Here is a 16830-nt window from a genome sequence, read left to right on the forward strand (position 1 = left end):
TTGATGTGTCTTTTTAATTTCAGAATATAACTTGAGAAAGTAAACCCTTGTTTGAATTTTAAATTAACACCTTCTTCAAATGGATAATTTTTACTGGTTTTAATCTATTGGAAACTACCACCTGCAGTTCAGTATATTTATTTTAATTCTATTTAATGAGGGGTTATACAAATTCTGGTTGAAAGAGCTACTGAACTTTTTCAACCATTCCATTTATAACTGAATGTACTCATGTTTGGAGACCTCTTTTTAACAATCGCCATGGTCTCTGACCAACAGTGTTGCTGAAAAAAGAAATGCAATTTGCCCTTATCTCTGACAATTAATACACCTACCTGAATGTCAGAGATTGTACTTTGAGAGAGACTGAGATATGCTACAAATTAGTTTTTTGTCATCTGATCTATGTCTGGAAAATCCATTAAGTCACTGGTTCTCAAACTTTCATACTGGTGACCTCTTTCACAGAGCAAGCCCCTGAGTGTGACCCCTCTTATAAATTAAAAACACATTTTTATATATTTAACACCATTATAAATGCTGGAGGCAAAACAGGGTTTGGGGTGGAGGCTGACAGCTTTCAATCTCCATGAAATAACCTTGCGACCCCCTGAGGGGTCCCAACCCCCAGTTTGAGAACCCCTGCATTAAGTTATCCTACACAGGAAGGATGGTTAGGTTAAGGGAGTAGTTTCCAAGGCAATCCACCAACTGCATTTTTTCATTTTTTTGCAGCCCATGGTTACATATATCTTCCATCCCAACACTGCAACCCTAATCCCAGCCCAGTGCACAGGGGACACGCTGGGCAGGGGGCAAATTTAAGTAAGTGGTGTTATAACAGAGAGATGGCCAGGCCAAACCTGAGTGGTGCTGTGACCCTGTGCACCAGGTCACAATGTTTGGCATGTGGAGCTGGACCCATGGAATAGGAGCCACTGCTGTGAAGTGAGTGTGAGATGAGCATGCTCTCCCAATCTCCTTTTCCTTTGGGGCTTCCCCACTGTACCAGGCTGGGAGAGGTATATGTTTGCATAGGCCTGGGCATAGTGACTGCTTAATTTGGCCCTGGATATAATGGTCTACCTAGAACCTTCCTGCAACATACTGGTAGGTCAGGACATACCACACCACATGGGAAAGGCTGGTTTAAGGTGAAAGGACCATGATTTCAGAGATGTGGTTTCTATTCTGTGCTCTGTCACTGACTTTTTGTGCGACTTTGGTCAAGTTACTACATTCCTCTTGTATACATTAAAGATAATACTGTTTTGAGACTTAATCATTAATGTTTGTGAGGTATTTCGATACTACAGTGATGAGTGTCCACAGAATTAACAGTAAATACCAGTTTTCTGTAAACATTAAACAAGTTGTCCATTTCATAACCACATGTGTGCATAGCAGGAATATATTGATTACATGAGCCTGCATTTTAAAATGTATTTCTAAGAACATCCGCCATCCATCAGAAACACACAGAATGCTGGATTACCTATGGCCGAGTATGCTTTTGAGGGGAACACAAGTCAATTAGATCAGAAGTTGCGCTGATTCTCTCTGGTAAAGGATGCATCTTGAGACACTGGGGATTCAGGTCCATACGAAAAACTAACTAGAAAGTTTGTTAATTCTATAGTCAGTGGAAAACATTTCACTCATTCCACTGAAATGAGAAGTTTCTTTCATTGTCTTGACTTTTTAAACTAAAGAAATATTTATGCCATTAAATAACAGTGCCCTCCAAAACTATGTGCAATAGCTACATCCAGCTGATACATACACTATTTTTCCCACTTCTGGAGACAGAGTAGCAGCACCCAATCTGTGTCTCTATGCTATACAAACTGCATATGTCCTTTGTTACATATTCTTTCTTGCCAGATGAAACTTTCCGCTAGCAAACCATAGATTGAATCAATCTTCAAGAGCACCTACCTACTCTCTGGGCTTTCAGTAGTTGTGGGGATGCATTTTCTAGGATATCCTCAAGACTGTGGTGATTTCAGAAAGGCTGGCTGGAAATTTTCTGTCAAAACTTTTTCTGTTTGTTGGAAAATTGTTTTTTTTTTTTTCAGTTATATAAGTGTTTGTGGAAAGTGTCCGCTTTCCTTTAAAGATTTTTATTTTTTGTCAGAAAACTGGAAGCCCAGATGTTTTGGGGTTGGACCTCTCTCTCTCTCTCTCTTTTTTTCTGGTAATGAAAAGTCAAAAATTTGAAGGAAATTTTCTGCAGAACCACCTCCCCCTCTATTTTCTGCAGAGCCAAACCTGTTAAGAAAGTGGCTACCATCAGCATTACTGGTTGTCCCAAAGATAATATTTACAACTTCTTCAGGGCAGGAACCATACATTTTCCTTTGTGTCTTATACAGACCTATGCATGCTACCTGTGTTCAGCAAACAATATTAATATAGGTAATGGGGATGGAAGCAGAAGTAGGCTGGCAACTATACTTTCAATAAGAAGTCTACAACCTGAGCAGACAGATCAAAAGACAATTTCAGCAATGCGCTTGTCAAAACAAATATCAAATTCTGTGATATATGAGAAAGTCCTAGACATCAGCCAGCAGTACACACAATGGGATTATACAGTATGTCATTCATGCCAAAAAATTGAGAAAGCTGTAGCTTCAGTTACAGGTGTAATTTATGTAACTAAGGAATCTTGTCAATATAGAGGCAAATAATGGACATGATAAAATTTATGCCATAATCCAGAGTGAAAAGTTCCAGCGTCTGGGTGTTCCTTCAGCATGCAGAACCACGGTACAATAGTCACTCAAGGTATTTTTTCTGTTCTGTTGACACCCTAAATATCAAATTTAGAGCCCATATTATTCCTATATTGCCCACCAGCTACCCGGAACCTGATGTATGACACTTGAGATCTACACAAGAAATCTGTCTGCTGTGTCCTCCTTCCCAAGTCAGATCATAGAACTAAAATGCCTCTGGAAGATAAAATACTTATTACAAAAGTATGGATGGGTACGTTAAATATATGTGAAGCAACAAGTGCCAGCAGAACGTTTCAGATAAGAGATACATCAGGTGCTTGCAGTGCTAATAGATCAAACATTCAAGACTTATGTATCCCCCATCCTCTGTGAAATGATACATAGATAAATTTGGGCATAAAAAAAGATAGAAGAACAATTGGCAGAGCATAGGCAGCTGCTTCAGCAACTTTTACTTCCTTGTTGTACTCCAGGGTTTCACAGCAGTGGCAACAGCAATTCTGTGACTGAAGGTATCACAGGCATCAACCTTTTGAGAAATGTGGTTCAGATTGTTGTAATGCCATTCACAGGCGGAGCAATCTATGCCTCTAATACTGTGCTACCACCTCATTGAGCCATTTAAGGTTAATAAGACTTGTCCATTAGAATCCTGGAAAGGAAAAACAAGTCTGTTGGCTTGACCTTATCATTTCAGCTCTTGAATTGTTATGTTGCCTGCCAACAACTGTGTATTCCGAATAGATATTTGGCATAGCAGGAAACATAATAGACCAGAGATCCAGACTGCTTCCACAAAAAGCAGAGCTGCTGGCCGTTTAGAAAGTCAATCTGCCAAAACATAATTACACAGATAAGCATACCCTTGTTGGAAACAATGCATCACTCTCTAACGAAATAGACAACAACTAAGGCACATTAAGATAAATGCCTGGGATTAACTGTTTGTGACTTATCCTTCTGTCACGGAGTGTGGGGGAGTCAGGGCCCTGCACCCCTCTTCCTGGGATTCACAGTGACTCTCAGCCAGCGAGTAAAGCGGAAGGTTTATTGGACAATAGGAATACAGTCTAAAACAGAGCTTGTAGGTACAACCAGGAACCTCAGTCAAGTTCTTCTGGGAAGCTGGGAGCTTAGACCCCAGCCTTGGAGCTCCCTGTGTTCCACCACCCAGCACAAAACTGAAACCAAAACCCCTCCAGCAGGCTCTCTCCTCTTGCCTTTGTCCAGTTTCCTGGGCAAAGGTGTCACCTGGCCCCACTCCCTTCCTGGCTCAGGTTACAGGCTCATCCCCTGCTATCCCATCCCCAACGCAAACAGTCCCAGTAGAACTAGACGACATTCCCCAGTCAATCCACCCCGCTCCGTACTGCTTCACACCTTCATCTTTGCCCCAAATGGTTTCTTGTTTTAACTAGGCACCCTAATTTCAGGGGAATGGTTAGTTAGTCCACTGTGATTTTATCATCTTTATCCCAGGCTGTAAAAAAGCTCACTCACAGAACAGTGACCAGACAAGGAATAACAAAACAATCAAGAAAACCTACTTATTTGAATATTACAAATAATTAAAGATCCTAAATCCAAATACGTCAGTTAGGACATTATATAAGAATAACATGGTCCTTGTCATGTAAGCTATCACCATGGAAGAACCCTACCCTTCACCATCTTGTTGGGAAAAAATGGCACCTAACATAAGGTACCTAAAACCCTATTTAAGCATCAAAGTGGTTCATTTCTTTGGCCCCAACTCCCATTTTTTTCTATAGCTGCTTGACACCTGTGAAGATAAAAGATCTTAAATATGGATTAAAATGCCTAATTTAATATTCTCAAATTTAAAAAACATGGGTTGTCACTAACTGTTTGAAAATGCAAGTTTGTGAAGCTTGCAAAGAGTTGAATGATGCCAAGTTTTTTAAAATCTAATATTAATAATTTGGATGCCCTTTGGATATGTTTATATAAATTATACCTGTGTAGCCTTGTCATCATATAGCATAGAGGTATTCCCTGTTAAATCATTCAAAAATACAATGTTTCTTTCCCCTGGGCAATGCTCTTCTCATTGTTAATGCGCGGGACTAAGAGGTAAGATGTGTGTTTGATTTCCACCTATGCCATAGGCATTGGAGAAGCCATCTGTGCCTCATTTTTTCCTTACAGAGGAAATTTCATTCAGGCTTATTTCATTGTTGTTTAAAAAGTGCTTACAGGTCCTTGGATGGAAAGTGAGTGCAAAGTATAATTATTAAATAAAGAGTAACTGCTAGGCTGGAATTGCAATACATCATGAATGCCTCCAACATTTTGATCAGTTACTTTATGAAAATTCCTTGGACATTTAAGGACCACATTTTTGAAGGCTACCTCCAAATTTGTGTCCCCAATTTTGACCACCCAATTGCTTATCTGTATAAAAACCTGTTCTAACATGGGCCAATGGCATTTGAACTTCCCAATAAAGGGAGTTAACTGCTCTTCCACTTAATATGCATGTTCAAAGGCTACCTGTGAGTATACAATAGAAGGTGCACAGCTCTAACAGTCTTCTTATTCAAACACAGTTCTTCGTATTTGGAGGATACATTTCAAGTTGCCACTATATAATTAACCAATAAAGGAGAAGGCATAGAGAGAAAAGGTAATACATTAATGCAATGTTATCAAATGTTATTCAATTAAAGTATTGATTTCATCAGTGGTAAATAAGTTAGGTCTCAAGCAACAATCTCACCTTCAGGCTTGTAAGTACTTTAATTATGTACTTGGTGTTTTACAAAAACAAAGTATGTTTGTGTTCTTTATCACTATCAAACCCATAATATTTCTGTCATGAAATGATTTCCTTTTATATGGATTAGTTATGTAAATATTATGCAATCTCATTTATCCCTGCAAATTAAATAATTGCTTCATTGTTGACTAATGGCTCCACTGAATGAGAGATCTTGTACATTAGAAGCTAAAGTATTAGGCATCTTTCAAATGGCCTAATAAAAAATCTTATTTGTTTATGGAAATTGGGAAAGAATTATATTCAAGCAATAGAGCCAGACAATGAAACAATATGAAATGTTCATGAGATAAATAGAGAGCAGAGAACCTTAGTATGGGCTACCAGCAGTGGAGGATTATTGCTATAAATTATCCTGTTTTAAGAAGTGTGCGATGGGGTCTGCTTATCCCGCGCTAGTCCAGGCAGGGTTAAGCCCATATTATTGCCTCCCTGGTGGGACTGGGCATGCTCCAAACGCCCAAGCAGTATAAAGGGAGGAAGCCCAGCTCATTCTGGGCTGGAGGCTGCAGGGGAAGGACCTGTCTGGGAAGCTCCTGTGGAGGGCTAGCCAGAGCCCCTGACTATGCCGGGAATCAGAACCTCCCTGGGCCCGCTTGAACTCCAGCAACTGGAGGAGCTACAGGAGGTGACTGGCCCAGATAACCACGGAGAATCCAAAGTCTCATGGGAGAACCACTGTGTTCACACCCTATGCACTATTGTAGTAATCTTTGCACAGAGTCTGCCTTCTGAGGTATCATTTGAAAACTTATTTTGCTCATCAGTAGTATCATGGTAAAATGCATATAGCAATATTAGGTGCAAAGTTATGAACACATACTGAAATCATGACTGAAGTGTGTTTCCCAGAGAAGTCTTGGGAGTGGCTAAGTCAGTTTCTTAAAGAAAAAGGGAAGCAGCTGATGCCCTAACCAAGTGTCAACAAAGCAGATAGGCCATCACCTATCAAGTGGCCATTCTCTGGCAAGAAAGTGTGGGAGGGGCAAAGAAACAGCAGAAGAACCCCCCCATCTCTTGGTTCTCAGCAGGAAATGCTTTTCAAAGAGGGACTGAAACTTTCAAAATACCCCTCTTTCTCTTCATGCATCTCAGAAGAAAAAAGGAAACAGCTGTTGGACTCTGGAGGAGTGTCCTGACTTGAAAGTTTGGTGAGTAATGCTGTTGGAAGCGTGTGTTGAGACACTTTGCTTTGAATCTAGTATAATTTGTTAAACTAGGCATTAGAAAGTATTTTATCTTGTAACCATTTCTGACTGTTATGCCTCATTGCTTGTACTCACTTAAAATCTCTCTCTTGATAGTTAATATTTTTTATTGTTTAATCTAATCCCAGCATGTTTAAATTAACTCTAGTTAAGATAACAACCTAGTGTATATTATTTCCTTAAAGGAATAGTAGACTTAATATATTTGGACTGTCCAGTATAGGGTTTGGCAGTACAAGATATACACAAAATCCAGGACTGGGATCATGTTGGGGTCACCCTAAAGTACAACGAAGGATGATGAGAGCCAGAGAGTGGTGGCAGGCTGCAGTTACACAGACACCCAAAGTGTGGCAGTTCAATGATGAGACAGAACACAGCTTTATGCAAGCAAGCAGGCTGGTCAGCTGAGATGGGCTGTTCTGCCCCCCGCCTTCCACCTTCTCCTTTTATTATATTTCTCCCCCCTAAGCATTACACACTGCTACCACAAAAAGATACACAAAGGAATGTATGACGTTGATTAATATACTTATTTACCATCTTTTATCTACTACAATCCTGGTTCTCAGGCCTTGAGCCCAGGCTAAGAAAGCTTCCCACAGTTACTGTCCCAACAATCAAGTTCTCATGGTTCATATCTAGCCCTTGTCCTTGGATAGAGCAATGTGTGCATTGCTTCTACAAAACAGTCAGGGTATGCCCTGCCTGCTTCCAGGTGGAATAACTAAACATGAACCCTTCACCCAAAGTGTGTGACTTGCATGCTGGAAGGCTGTTTGTGAGTGGCCTGGGGTGGGAGCTCTTATCAGAAAGGTATTGTAAGGCACCCAAAGTTGCCACGCAGGGTGACATAAGCCCTCAATGATCTGGAACCGCACTCTGGTATGTCACAGTGGCACAAATTTAAAAGCAAGAGCATGGGGAGATAATGTTAATGGGAAGATAAGGCTAAGAAGCTTCATGGTAGAAGTGGACTCTTCAAAGTAATGTATATAGTAATGCAGAATATCTTCACATGAATCATCCTGGTTACACTGAACATCTTTTCCCATCAGTCATCCTGTATTACTATATCTCAATGAATAAGTCTTAATAAAAAATTTATTAAAATGTTGCTGCTTTTCCTGTTCATGAATTGCCCATGAACAGACCATAATTGTCTCATAATTGTTCCAAATTATTCTTGGAAACTATACATCAACGCCAATAAACAGTTCTTGGTGTACAGCAACCTTGTGATCACTCATCATGGATATTTGAAATTAAAACTCTCTAGTTGGCTGTCTAAATCATATGGTTTGGTCTCTGTCCATCACGGAATAAACTTATCACTTTCTCAGAATCAGAATTTTTCGTGTGACTGCTCATGAAAAGTGAGAATTAAATTTATCAATATTAACTAAAAATCCAGATTCCATGAATATCCCCGGCCAGTGGCATTTAGTCACTATGTCAAAGTTTAACAATGAATAGTTGCAGGAAAACAACACAAGAGGAACAAACAGTCAAATAAATTGATTTAAATTTTTGAAGTATTTGTAGAATTTTCAGGAAGCATTCACCCAAACTTTAATATCTGTATTTTTTCTTCCACTACTGTCTGCCATAGAAAAAGTCTAAAAAAAGGTACAGTAACAGATATTAGTAAATCTCATTTCCACCAGAGATGACAATACATGGCACAATTGGTAAACTGAACTTTTTTGATTTTGTGAGCTTAATATTAGAACTTCAATTTTATTTTAATAGGGCTTTTAAAATTTATACTACAATACATTACCAATATTCTTCTAGTTTTAACCCATTAAATACTACACACCAAAGAGTATGAGAGACTGTCAGGAAAAAATGTTTCTGTCATCTCACTGATTTTTATTTTGTAAATCTTTAAAAAAAAAAAAAAACCTTTGTCCATGTGCACAGAGCCATCAACTGAAAGTTTTGCATTGGCATCACCTTGAATTGAGTCTTAAATATAAGTTAACATCACACAGACAACTTAATAATTGCTAACTGATGTAAAACGGTCAACCCAAGTAACTAATTAAGGAAACCATAGAATAATGTATTGCACTGAGATCGCTGCAAAATCTAGGTATAGTGAGGTGAGTTACTGAAAAAAAATAGTTTTAATTGACAGTTTTCTTGCATTTCTCAGGTTCACCCTATTAGGCCAAATTTATTTTCCATATAACTCTGTTGGCTTCAATGGTGTTGTACCTATTAAAGTCAAGACTTTCTATTATTATCCAGTGGTTACTTTTAAAGTTAGCAATTGCCTTAAGGGGCTAAATAGTGTTACCACAATATTTTCAGGGTTCCCTGGGTAACCCTATTTGTATTGAGATTACGTACTTTATAAACATGCAAAGGTGTTTGGAACCAGAATTATGGTTCAAGCCAAATGCATTTAAATTTAGATCTATGAATTATTTCAAGCATTGGCATGGGACAACAACATATTCTGAAGGATAATAGTTATTTTTTCTCTAAACCCTGAATTGAAGGAACATTATTCCAAAATTCTCTACATGTGTCTGATCCTGAAGCCCCTTATTACACCATCAGCTTTAGAATCTGCTTGACTGCAGATGAAGCAGAACTAAAAGGAATCATTTCAGTTACCAGAGTAAAATAGAGAGACTTTAAAGACCCCAATGTGTTTCATAGATCAAGCCATCACTCAAGAAAAAAAGATTATTAAATGTCATTGTCTAGAGGCATGTCTAGTTAATTTGCAATAAAATCAGTGACTATTGTACTTTTGTCTTCCTTGTTAATGGTAATAAGACTTATTAGCTTAATAGGAAATCAACCTCTTTCCTTTTTTAGACTATTATAGTAAATTAATCATGTATCGAGACATGGACACAAAATATTGCTTCAAATAGCTACTTAATTCTCTTGACAATCATTCAAAATTAGGTGCTGCAAGTGCAGATAATTAATTGATTTTGAACAGACAAATTCGAAGAACTTAACTATCCTGGATTTTTAAATTTAAGAGTGTACAGCATAGTTAATACAGCAGCTGAATAATGCTCTGTAAATGAAATCTATCTCAGACAGAGAAATTACTACTTCTTGCTCTTTTTCTTTTCTTTTTTCATTGTGATGCATTTAAGAATTGTCAATCTAAAGTGTACATAGAAGTACAAAGAGATAAAAGTGAAATTATTTGAATAAATTCCAAAATAACTGATTAAGATTAGGGTTGTTTTGATGCTGAATTCATTAAATGGATTTGAGTACATTGCATAGACATGTAGTTCATAGATAATGTAATTCACAAATTTGTCATGCTCCCCTAGCTCTCTGCCTTTTAATTCCTGCCCCAGGCTGCCTAGTTTTAATGAGCTGGTGGTAGTGTTTCTCTCTCCCCACCTAGAAGCAGTAAAAGATATATGGGGGGAAGGAAGTATGGCCTTTTCTCCTTCCCCTTTCCAAAATAGCAGCTGGCTTTATCAAGTGGTCCAGCCACCTTAACATCTCCCTGCTGCCCACCACACTATGACCATACTCTGATCTAACACCTTATGGAGCTCCTCAATTAGAGATAGACCATGCACTTGGCAGCACAGAGCAGAAATTTCTGAGCAACAGAGAAGCACTGGAGTGAAATTGCCATACCTCATTTTCAAAGGTAGCCGAAACTATTAGTGGTCTTCATCCACATTTGATATTTGTTATTTATTCAGAGATTCTACGTTATACGGTCACTAAGGTGGCTTGCTTACAGCTTGCCATACACGTTACTCATGCTATGCCTGTGCACTCCTCCCTTCCTTGTCATGAAATTGTCTAGAAAATGGAAAACTACAAGATAAGAAATCACAACAGTGATAGCTACTGTGGTCTTTCACAAATCAAGATTTCTTTCTCTTACAGGTACTCTCCCTGGGAAGGGAAAAAATGAGTTTCCTCTCTACAAATTGATGACTGCATGCTGGACTGCGGAGCACAGTAGGTGCAATGCCCAGAGACGACACTAAACAGTGGAGTGAAGCTTGATATATATTGATTGATGAACTCAAATGTACCTGGGATGTGCACAAAATTAGGTAACTGATTACTCTAATCCAAGCTGCACCATTCATATTCGGTGTGCTTCACTCACTCTGAGGATCTGAACCTGTCTTTCACTGTGGCAGCGCTTCTTCCGCCCAATGTCTGAATGATGATAGAGGGTATTCTTAGTACTCTCCTTGTCAAGGTCATGAAAAAGTCATTGTTTTAGGCACATTCTTCTGATTACCCAAGAAGAAATATCCTTGATCTTCCATTGTTCCTTTTATCTTTCACCCTTTGATTTCCATAGCCTCGAAATTTAATTTCTCTTTCCTGCTACAATTCACTATCCATTTAATTCAATCTCTATCTCCTTTTGTTCCATTACTTGCTTTCTTACTCCTGTGAACTGTTTCTGCTTTACCGCAGATATTGCAATCTGACCCTATTATCGCCTAATTCTTTTTTTCTTCTCACACCCCATTCTTGAGCTATATTTTTTACACACAGTTTATTTTATGCACCACATTGGCTACCAACCAACTACACTGTACTAATTTGTAGCTCACACAAAGCTACATGACAGATTATCTTCCTGAGTTGTACATTCTGTATAACATATATTTAAAATGTGAAAAAAGGCCAGACCATGTTCAGCAGTACAAAGATGTGATACCTACATAAAAGCTTAAAAAATGGTTAGACATTAAACCTGAGACAACTAAGGGTAATTGCTCTCTTTTTATAATAGCAATGGGTGAGACTATACTGTCATACTGATTTTGCGGCCCTTCTCCTAGACAATCAATTTAGTTATAGCAAGAGAAAGGAAGGGTGCAAAGGAGTGGAAAAGGACAGAAGTTTTACAAATGTCACTTCACAGCAACCAGATAAAATGTGTGCTCCAAGAAGCAATTTTCAGAACATTGATGGAGGTATAGTCACATGACTTCCATTAAAGTACACTGGAATCTTTTGGCCAATAGACCACGGACTTTAGGAATAAGAGGAGCCCTCTGTGCAATTGGAAGAAGGGAGTAGAAATGGTAGCATAGCATGGAAGAGAATTTGAGAGAGTAAAATTGACCTTCTCTGTTCTATGGCAATTGTAGTTCAAAATTTAAATCACAGTTAAATCAGAACCGCTTTTCTGAGGCCTCCTTGATAAGGGAGGGTCAGCTTGATTCTCCCATGCCTGGTTTCTACATTTCCACATTTGTTTTGTTTAATTGGTTTATCCATTGATTAGTACAATGGATAAACCAAGTTACGTACTATTTGCCCTCCTGTGAGTTTCAGCTTCATTAACACATATCTCTAAGGAAACAGTGCAAGCATCACTGAGCCCTCCACATTACTTGCCCAAAGCACAGCACAAATAAGCACTCCATCAGGAATTGAGTTTGAGTAACTGTAGCTTTACTGAAATCCAATAATAATTATAGAAGCCTTGGGATGTCCTTTTAGGCAGATAAAAAGAAGTTACTTTATCATAGCTTAAATTTCCAAACTGGTCTCAGATATTAATGAAAACAACTCAGTTTCTCAATGTATTGTACCTTTTAAGACGGACTGATGTGCGTCCTTGGTTACCTATCCATTTATTAATGACACTGAAGGTTCAAATTGTATAGATTAGCCTGGAACTACTCTCCAGTGCACCAGAGATCTGCTTTTGAGCTTTCATGACTTGACATCGACCAACCCTCATAAAGCTGTAACAGACAATAACCTAATCTCAGACTTCCATCATTGAAAACAGGAGAAAGAAGTGCCCTCTTATAGAAAAGGGCCATTTTTTTTCACTCCCACCTCTTGTTTGTCTTTCCAGTATAGTTGTCAATCTCCTCATCTCGACATTGTTTCGATTCTGCAAAGACAAAAGGCGTATCAGACAACTGCAGCTAATTGCAAGGCCAAAAGACAACACACACACACAGAGCAAATTTACTAACAGGAACAATTCAAATTAGCAGAAACATGGGGCACATGCTGAAATAGCTCACCTTCTGTCCTGTAAGTAGTTTCTTTACTATTAGTATTGAAGGCACCCATATGGAAGTACAATGCACGTCTTTCTGCCAATCGTATATCCATAATATACTCTTAACATAATACTGTGACAGATATGGCAATTTTCTACAATATCCTTGAAAGACCTTCTTGTAAGTTTATGCTTTATTGTGGTCCATGATTGCATGTAATCTCTTGGGGGAGGGAGGTAGATGTGACCAATATAAGACTGATGTAAGAGTTCAAAAGACTATACTGAGAATGTGCCAGACAAGTATGGACTTTTTGGACAATACATGGTTAAGTGGATTTCCTGGGGAATCCCTAGGGAGGGGTTAATCCAAATTCCCCAACTCCAGTTATACAAAAATTCAGCCTTTTGAAGCTGCACCTTGAGGTCATTATCTATCAGGGACAGACCTGCAGGTAGACCAAGAAAGGATACAGCTGGAGAGGGACAGACTAAGTCTGAAAACACAGTGCTTGAAGACTGGGAGCTCCAGTACTAGCATGAGGAATACCAGTGTCAGCACAAGAGACAACAGGAGAAGGAGAAGCAGTGCTACATTAGGAGAGAGAGAAGGACAAGAAGCATCAAGATCAGCTTGAGATGGAAAGACTGCACAGCAAAACTCTAATCGGGTAGGTGAATCCAAACTCCATGTACCTATCCCAGTGGGTGGCATAGACACGAAATTATTTCCTCTGTTTATGGAAGGGGATGAAATGGTTATGTTTTCAATGCCCTTGAAATAGAGTGTGAATTGAACAAGATGGGGCATGGGAACATGATCCAGTGTCTGGCTCCACTACTTTCCATGACTAAGGCCTTGGACATCTTCACCCTTATGGGCAGAGAGGATTATAATGATATCTGATTAGAGGCTATGAAAACAAGGTTTGTTGCAAAATGTTAAACTGACCCCTGAAACACACAGGTCAAGGTTTCAGGGAGTTCAGTAAAAAGGGCACATGACCGATTGATGAGGTTTCAGCTCAAATTAGCGATTACATAAAACAATAGAGAACTAGTTAGCGGTTTACCATGGTCCAAGAGTTTGTTTAATGGGTTTAGAACAATTCTATAAAGTCCTCCCTGCACCACCACCACCCCCACACACACACTTTCCGACCTGAAATTGTGATTAACAGACAAAGCTCTTAGGGATGTGACCATCACTGGGAAGCAGGCTGACCAATATGATGATCATCTGCACAAGTTTGAGATGAAAAGGAAGGGAGATGAGCATAGAGCTGACCCCCACAAACATGACTGCCCCAGAAGGAAAAGGAGGCTTAACCAGACCTGCACGGGAGGCAAATCTTAACGGGATCCCCAAAAAAGGAACCAGGGGAACTTACCTGTTTTTATTACCCCAATACTGGTCATTAGGCAAGACAATGCCCAATGCTTAGGGATACCAGGATCTTGTGGTAACCCATAATGGGTCCAAATGGAAGTGATCCCACCATCAGTGGAACCAGAACCAGTCTCAATAGTCCCACCTGTAAACCTGACCTAGTCAGACCCCAAAGAAAAATCAACTAAACATTGTTTCCCATTGGAAGTGGATGAAGGGACACTAGGGTCTAAATAACTCTGGTGCACCAAGAGATGGTGGACCTAATGAGGATCATCCTCCTCTGCCACCATATATGTCATAGTTTCAGGGTAACTGCACCTGTATTTCCCCCTCTCTAGTCCCTCAATGGCTCCCACTTAAAGGTTTCTGGTTCCCAGATGTCATGTCTTGGATGCAGACCCATGTTTCACTCCCTCCTGACTGGGGATTTTAAGGCCACACAGCTCCCTGCCTTACAGTGTGATGCCCCCACAAGCCAGATTGCCTCAAAAGGTCAGCACCTGTGTTTTTCTCTCCAAGTGCTATGACCAGTATATTGCCCATAGTCATAAGTTACCACCCAGATCCTTCTAAGCAAGCATATTTAATTTTAAGGTAAAAGCATGACAGGAAAACCATATTAAAACAAAAAAAGATCCTGTTTATATGCAAAGAAGCTTACCAGATATCTCCTACAACTCTAACCTAGGGCTTTGGTAGGTTTCAGTACTTCAAAAGCCACAACTGGATTTTTACTGTGGTTACAAATTCATCCATCATAGGTCCAGAACCAAAACATAGACTTGGCAAATCAACTATTCTTTTATACAACTTGGGCCTTTGATCTCCACCTTCTAACAGGTAATCAGCAGACAATGATCCTCTTTTCAGGGTGTAGTTTCAAAAGGCTAGGTTTTTTGCATAACTGGACTCGGAAATTTGCATTAATCTCTCCCTAGGGATTCCTCAGGAAATCTACTTGTCACATATTGACCCAAAAATCCATACTTGTTCTGCATATTTTCAATATAAACTTTTGAACTCCCTGGTCTTACATTCATCACATCTCCCCCTTACAAAGGTTACATACAATTCCAGACCTCAATAATACATAAACTGAACACAACAAGGTCTTTCAGGGATATTGCAGGAAATTGTCATCTCTGTCACAAACAGTAAAGATGCATAGCTTGTTAAATGATGCAGAAAAAAATGTATGTACTGCAAATACACTAGTATGTGGGATGAATTTTGACAGTTATGAAGTGAGTACATGAGAGCACATGAAAATGCAAGTTGTTGACTACAAACACTGACAAATAATCAACAAGCATAATGTATGGTTCTTAGAAGCTTACAAGGTTGAACAAGAGAAAGTAGCACCCCCATGAACTGTATTCAGTAATGTCCCCATGAACCCAGTGAAGGGCAAAAGTATAACTAGGTTACAAAAGGAATTAGGTAAGGTCATGGAAGATAGACCCATCAGTGGCCATTAACCAAGATGGTCAGGGATGCAACTCCATGCTCTGGGTGTCCCGAAACCTCTGACTGCGAGAAGCTGGGACTGGATGACTAGGGATGGATCACTTGATAAATTACTCGGTTCTGTTCACCCCCTCTGAAGCATTGGGCACTAGCTACAGTCAGAAGACAGTATACTGGGCTAAATGGACCATTCTTCTGACCTTGTATGGCTGTTCTTATGTTCTTAACAGCACATGAGATGAAGGCTGTATTGTTTGCATTAGAGACATGCACCCATAACTAGTTCCTATGTCAAGTATGCTAGTATTCCCTTTTCATTTAGGAAATAGCAAGAATCAAAATAGATTTTTTTTCTAAATTCTTCAACCTGCACAAAATTAGTTCAGAAGATACATTTTACATAATTCCATGCATCTTGTGTAAAATTTTCAAAACCACTTAAGTAATTTGGGAGTTAAACTCCCATTTTCAAAAGTCAACTAGGCATTTAGGAATCTAAGTCCCATTGACTTTCAATGAGACTTGGGCTATGGAGTGTCTAAGTCCCTATTGAAAATGAGAGTTAGTGGCTTTTTAACAATTTACTAGGGCTGTCGAGATTTAAAAAATTAATTGTGCTATTAAACAATAGAATACCATTTATTTTAACTATTTTTGGATGTTTACTACATTTTCAAATATATTAATTTCAGTTACAACACAGAATTCAAAGTGTACAGTGCTCACTTTATATTTTTATTACAAATATTTGCACTTTAAAAAAACAAAAAATGCATTTTTCAATTCACCTCATACAAGTACTGTTGTGCAATCTCTTTATCATGAAAGTTGAACTTACAAATATAGAATTATGTAAAAAAAAAACCCTGCATTCAAAAATAAAACAATGTAAAACTTTAGAGCCTACAAGTCCACTCAGTCCTACTTCTTGGTCAGCCAATCACTCAGACAAACAAGGTTGGTTACAATTTGCAGTAGATAATGCTGCCTGCTTCTTGTTTCCATCACCTGAAAGTGAGAACAGACGTTATCATGTCCCCACACTTCTAGGGAGCTTCCGGCCCTGCTGGGGTGAGGTAATATCTTTTATTGGACCAACTTCTGTTGGGGCAAGAGACAAGCTCTTAAGCTACACAGAGCTTTTATTCAGGGCAGGGAAAGGTACTGAGAGTGTCACAACAAAATAAAAGATGGAACAGATACTTTAGTGGAAATATCTAGCA

At 39.0% G+C, this 16830-nt stretch overlaps 1 long non-coding RNA gene across 1 annotated transcript in view; it reads right to left on the minus strand.

Annotated features, from left to right (window-relative positions):
* LOC311515466 overlaps positions 1-16830 on the minus strand; it is a 62309-nt gene that overhangs the window by 17413 nt on the left and 28066 nt on the right. Inside the window, exon 2 of the long non-coding RNA XR_014710149.1 lies at positions 12576-12633. This is a non-coding gene — a long non-coding RNA (uncharacterized lncRNA). The remainder of the gene's footprint in view (positions 1-12575; positions 12634-16830) is intronic.

The sequence above is a fragment of the Lepidochelys olivacea genome (genome assembly GCF_965140295.1).
Source record: "Lepidochelys olivacea isolate rLepOli2 genome assembly, chromosome: 2".
NCBI classification, from domain to species: domain Eukaryota; kingdom Metazoa; phylum Chordata; order Testudines; family Cheloniidae; genus Lepidochelys; species Lepidochelys olivacea.